Below are 6,867 nucleotides of genomic sequence, written 5' to 3' on the forward strand. Positions count from 1 at the left end.
TGTCCAATGGGCCTCTTTTTCCAGTGATGGCTGACTAGGCCATCTTTTGATACATATGCAGCTAGAGTCAAGAGCTCCGGGGTACTGGTTAGTTCATAAAGTTGTTGCACCTACAGGGTTGCAGATCTCTTTAGCTCCTTGGATACTTTCTCTACCCATGACATCTCTTTTGTCATGGGTAGCTATGAGGAATAGAGCCTTTCTCCATCTCATTTGAATACCACAAGTACCAATGGACTGTTATAGGTTCATGACTTAATTAAACCATTATTTTGCCAAAGACCTGATACTGTGTGTATTCTCTTAATTAACTATGATACAGCTAAATAAATAGTTACTCTTTAAATGAAACTTCTGGCCACTTAGGATTCAGCTATGTACTTCTCTAGCACACTAACTATATTATAAAGTTCACCTTATTTACATCACTGTACTAATTCTTTAACCATCTTCTTTGTCTGTTAGTTTCATTTTATTACTGTCATATTTGGACAAGTTCAAAAACTTGAAGAAGCATAGGTTAAATTCTGACTCTGTCAATATACCTAGTATTATAGAGGTGAAATTAGCTATATAAAACGCCTCTTTTTAAAGATTCATTTCTTTTATTTATATGAGTACAGTGTAGCTGTCTTCAGGGACATCAGAAGAGGGAAAGGGACCCCATTACAGACGGTTGTGAGCCACCATGTGGTTGCTGGGAATTGAACTGAGGACCTCTGGAAGAGCAGTCAGACCTCTGAAACATTGAGCCATCCCTCTGGCCCTATAAAATACCTTTTAATATTTTTATTATAGAGTTGTTGATTCCTTGGTTCTTACAAAAATTTAACAGAATTTAATCCAAAATAGTAATATAAGATCAACAAGGCAGAGCTTAGTGAGTTAGGAATCTGTGGCAGTAAGTATTGTGCAAGGCCTTGTATTTATTGCTTAAAGTATTTGCAAATCATACACAAAAAAAGTGCAAATAAGAAAAAAATGTCACACGACCTTTTCATTTGTTTCATTGTAATGCCAGGCATAAAAATCTAAGAAATACCTTGTATCTACTAGATATGTACTCTAACAGTGAACTGCACACTTAGGCCTAGAGGAATTTTAAAAAGATATTTTTGATCATCTTATTGCCAAAACTGCAAAATCTCTTGCATTGAAAGAACTTCTTTTTTTAAATTATATATATTTGCTTTATTTACATTTTAAATGTTATCCCCTTTCCTGGTTTCCCCTCTGAAAACTCCCTCCCTGATCCCCTATCCCCTTCCCTTCCCCTTGCTCACTAACTCACCCATTCCCACTTCCTGGCCTGACAATAGGCATTCCCCTATTCTGGGGCATAGAGCCTTCATAGGACCAAGGGCCTCTCCTCCCACTGATGACCAACTAGGCCATCCTCTGCTACATATGCAGCTGGAACCATGAGTCCCACCATGTATATTCTTTGGTTGGTGATTTAGTCCCTGTGAGCTCTAGGGGTACTGGATAGTTCATATTGTTGTTCCTCCTATGGGGCTGCAAATCCCTTCAGCTCCTTGAGTCTGTTCTCTAGCTACTTCATTGGGGACCCTATGCTCAGTCCAATGGTAGGCTGTGAGCATCCACCTCTGCATTTGTACGGCACTGGTAGAGCCTCTTAGGAGACAGCTATAATAGGCTTCTGTCAGCAAGCACTTGTTGGAATCCACAAAAGTGACTGGGTTTGGTGATTGTATTTGGGATGAATCCCCAGTAATGGACAGATCATGGAAACAGAAACTGAACAGAGACACAGTGAAAATAACAGAAGTTATGAAACAAATGGTTTTAACAGGTATCTACAGAATATTTTATCATAAAACAAAGGAATATACCTTCTTCTCAGCACCTCATAGTACCTTCTCCAAAACTGACAGTCACAAGACAGGCTTCAACAGATACAAGAAGATTGAAAGAATCCCATGCATCCTATCAGATCACCACGGTCTAAGGCTGGTCTTCAATAACAACAGAAATAATAGAAATCCCACATACACATGTAAGCTGAACAATACTCTACTCAATGATAACTTGGTCAAGGAAGAAATAAAGAAATTAAAGACATTTTAGAGTTTAATGAAAATGAAGCCACAACATACCCAAACTTATAGGACATAAGGAAAGCAGTCCTAAGAGGAAAACTCATAGCTCTGAGTGCCTCCAAAAAGAAACTGTAGAGAGCATACACTAGCACCTTGATAGCACATCTGAAAGCTCTAGAACAAAAAGAAACAAATTCACCAAAAAGGAGTACATAGCAGAAAATAATCAAACTCAGGGCTGAAGTCACCCAAGTGGAAACAAACAGAACTATACAAAGAATCAACCAAACCAGGAGCTGGTTCTTTGAGAAAATTAACAAAATAGATAAACCCTTAGCCACACTAACTGGAGGGTATAGAGACAGTAGCCTAATTGACAAACTCAGAATTGAAAGAACTTCTTTAGCCCTACAATAATAGAGAATGTTGATATGTAAACAAGCATTGTGATATGCAAATCTTGCTGTTTTATATTTGCACACTAAGTTTGGTAGGAACAGCAACAGATGAAGATCATCCAGCAATCCTTCTAATTGTACAGAGAATTTCCCAGTGGAAAAGCAAAAGATTTAATGACACATTAGATGAGAACAGACAAGGAAAATGATGTCATAAGGTTGCAGCGAAACAAATACAAAATCAATGTAGACAAATCAGCTCTGTAGCTATTTAAGAACTGGCCTACTTTGGGGGTTTCTGCTGATTTTGCTAAAGATTAACTATAACAAAAGACTATACATATTCATGAGAGCTTAAGCTAATCATGTTAGGTAGGCATAGTAGTAGGAAGATGTAGAATTCAAGGTGTACTTCAGCTATACAGCAAGTCAGAGGCCACACAAGACCCTGATTCAATAAACAAAACTCAAACAAAACTGAAAAAAAAATCATGAATGAAAATAAAGTTTTTTTCAGAGAAATTTTTGCTTCTCTAAATCTATGCAGATCATCTGAATATTTGGCTTAATGCCACCAGAGCCTCCTGATAAGTACATTCCTTCATATATAGTTCACATTCCCCAATTAGCCCAGGCCACTCGTCATATGTGCTTTCATTGACTTCTTCTTTGAAAAACGTATATAATGTTCATTGAAGTTTCTTTTTCATCTTATTCAAAAAAAATCAAATGTAAATGTCTTAATTAAATTTTAATAAGATCATTAGTTCTTTAATATTCTGTGATCAAAGGGAATCTCCTTTCTCCCTCTCCCCATGCCCTGACTCCTTCCACCACTCCCCCTTTAGTGCATACTCTCCAAATACTATTAATGATGTGTATCATCAAGAATACTTGTGTTTCCTGTGAGCGTCTCATCCGGTACCCTAGGGATCTGGGATCCAGCAGTTTGTAGCCACGGCTATGATCACTAATTACATTCCTGAACTGAATTTAAATTTTTCCACTCCATTGTGGTGAAGTGCCTGGGAGGTGACCGGGAATTTCTAACAGCAGCACAAAGCAAGAAAAAGTAATCTAGAAAGTCAATATTCATCCTTTTCCCAGAGCAGTGGATGTTCACCGTCAGCCATAATTACAGTGAAATGTGTCTCCGTGACTCTGGGGAGCGAACTCCAGAGTCATAAATGGGAGAATTTCTTTTGTCTTACGGTAGAGCCCCAAAAGGAGCTCTCATCAGCTCCTGTCTTTGCAGTGTCTTGTAAATCACCTTGTCTCTTGAATTGAAATTGTTTCTAAAATAGAAGTATTCCTTTTAAAACCAGGCTGTCTGTGTTCAAGTCTACCAACTTACAGATTTCTACTGAAAGCTTCTAGCGGAATTCCTGATTTATGTGTACCATGGAGTCCCTTAAAAACAGCATTTAAAGCTGGGCGGTGGTGGCACACACCTTTAATCCCAGCACTTGGGAGGCAGAAGCAGGTGGATTTCTGAGTTTGAGGCCAGCCTGATCTACAAAGTGAGTTCCAGGACAGCCAGAGCTACACAGAGAAACCCTGTCTCGAAAAACAAAACAAAACAAAACAAAACAAAACAAAACAAAACAAAACACAGCATTTAAAAGCTATAACAACATATGTCATATAACAACAATATGAATAAATATCAAACACATACACACACACACAAATATGGTAAGCAGATACCTTATATATAGATAAATATGAAAACAAATTGTATTAAAAGAAAATTACTATGTCTAATTATCTTTACTACATTGGCTTTTACTTAAAAGTTAAAAAATAAAACTTCTATTACAATCACAACATTTTATAGTCTACTAAAATAATTAGTGATATTTGATTTGTTTTCACAAATGGAAAAGTTCTTGAAAACTTTTATTACAAAAAAATGAAATATAAGCCAAAGCTATTTTAAAAATCTTTAAGCATTTCCAACTGAGCTCTCTAAGCCGCTGAGCTTAATAAAATGAATTGAACAGTCAAGAGATTATATATTGCACAGGTTTATTAATTTTGACCTTAATAAGATTTAGAGTAATTTAAACGTGTCAAAGTTAGAATCAACATGGAGCATCAGAGAAGAATCACAGAGGGGTGAGTAGTTTTCCGACAGCAGTTTCCTATCACCTTGTAGGTGTCTGTTCTTGTAAACCCACAGGATTACATTACCAGGCAATGAATACTTTTGGTACGCAAGTATACATGCAGGCAAAAACCCCATATACACATAAAAAATAAGTAAAAAAAAAAGAATGTAATGAAATATGAATTTGTTTTAAATGGAGTACTAACAATATCTGTCTGTATATGTTCAGAACAGATGTAGCTATCCAAAGCCTTACTACACAGTATAGAGAGAAGTGCTAAGGAGAGCTGGAGGCAATGTCAAATGGTAGGAGGGTCCCACAGGATGTGCCTATCCATCACTTCAGTCCAAGGGATTCATTACTGCTCCCAGCATGCACAAAACCTGTGCTCTGTCTTTTTGAAACTCGAGAAATTTCAAACATTTTTGACCAACAGTTGGTGATCCCGCCCTTGGATATGAAAACTGTGGCTTAGGAGCACCAACTATAATTTGAAAGCCATTTTCTGAGATGACAACCTTAATTTAACTACTTTGCCTTAAAGAATTGGAATTTATTTTCATGATAACACACACATGCCAGAAATGTTACAGGTCTATTCATAGTTTGCTAATGTAGTGACTAAATATAGCACTTGGTAAGATTTAACCCATTGTATAAGAAGAATAAAATATTTAAAAATGTATGCGTGCCATCGTTGGACCTTTCTCAGCTCAGGTTTTGAAGGAAGCAAGCATAAACTTGATACAAGAAATATAAACTTTTATGACTAAAGCCAAGAATGGCCTAACTTAGTTGATTACATTCTTTCTTAAAATATTTGTAACTAAGGGCATGAAGTAACCTTTGCAGTGAGGATTTCTTTGAGTGATCAACAGGACTTAATGAATGTCTTAAGTTCTGTCGCATGTTACCTTCAAAGCGCATTTTGAGTTAATTGTCAGAGCGATGGCTGTGCTCTGGACCAGTGGCTATCAGCATCCCCAAAGCTGTGACCCTTTAACCCCGTTCCTCAGGTTGTGGTGACCCCCAACCATAAATGATTCCATTGTAATTGTGCTATTATTCATAATTGTACTTGTACTATTTTTGTACGTTGCAATGTATTGATACGCAAGATATCTAATATGTGACTCCACTGCTGGGGGTCATGACACACAGGTTGAGAACCATCACTCTAGATGTTTGTGGCTTTAGAGAATGGAAATATCTAAACCAACTTCAGTAAGATGAACAGAATTGCCTGTCTAATCCAAATGCTTATTCTATGAAACAACAAATTCTCAGCGACATTCATATTCAAAGAGGAGGGCTCACATTATCCATCATGGGTGAGAATGGAATAGTTAAAGAGAAGCTATTGAAAACAAATTGAGTTCTGATATTTTGACTTAAGGCAAAAGTTTATGGACAGGACCGTTGTTTTCCACAGGTTCTCCAGTAGGAAGGTATTTGCAGGGTAACTTAGAGTTACCAAGCTGCTGCCGTTACTGAGATGCCCTGACATGCCAGGGAAGTGTGATATGGCTTGGCACATGCCAGCCTCACCAGCTCTGACCTGCTCAGAGCTTGAAGTAAATTCCGAGACTGTTAGCTCACTTCCTTTGAACTCGGTCAGAATCTCTGAATTTGAGGATAGAATCCTGGGCCTGTGAGAAGACATTACAAACACAGCTTGGACTGAGAAGGCCAAGGGAAGTGTAACCATTCCAGCTTGAGCCTGCTCACCTTTAAACCAGCATTTCCAGCGAGGAACCCTTTAGAATCTAAACACTAAACTCCTAAAGATATGTGTCAAAGGAATCCCATACTGTTCACTTTATAGATATCAGGGTTCAAAACAATTAAGTCCCCTAACAACTAGTAATTTGCCTAGGTTAGGTTTTTCTCCCTTGGAACTTCATTTGAATCATTAAACATGAATTTGAATCATTGAAAGTTTATTTGAATATCTGCAGTAAAATCATTAATGAAATACACAAATGTAGCTTTTGTTCATCATTACCGAAATATCATCCGGAGTTTTACAGATAAGCACCTATTCCAAAAAAAAAACAAATAAACAAACCAAATGTTACATGATAACAACTAAGCAAAAAAGCAAGATACAAAATATACTACTGAAAAGCTATAAAAGCTAGATATTCACCACTCAAATTCACTACTTGTTAGTACATTTCCTTTTATATTACTGTAGATTTATACTCTGCACATATTTATATCATTATGTGTGCATACATTTTGACTAATTAATTAATTTACAGACATCAAGACTTTTGTCCCTCATACCTTCAGCAT

This window comes from Mus caroli, chromosome 8, assembly GCF_900094665.2.
Source record: "Mus caroli chromosome 8, CAROLI_EIJ_v1.1, whole genome shotgun sequence".
In the NCBI taxonomy this organism is placed as follows: domain Eukaryota; kingdom Metazoa; phylum Chordata; class Mammalia; order Rodentia; family Muridae; genus Mus; species Mus caroli.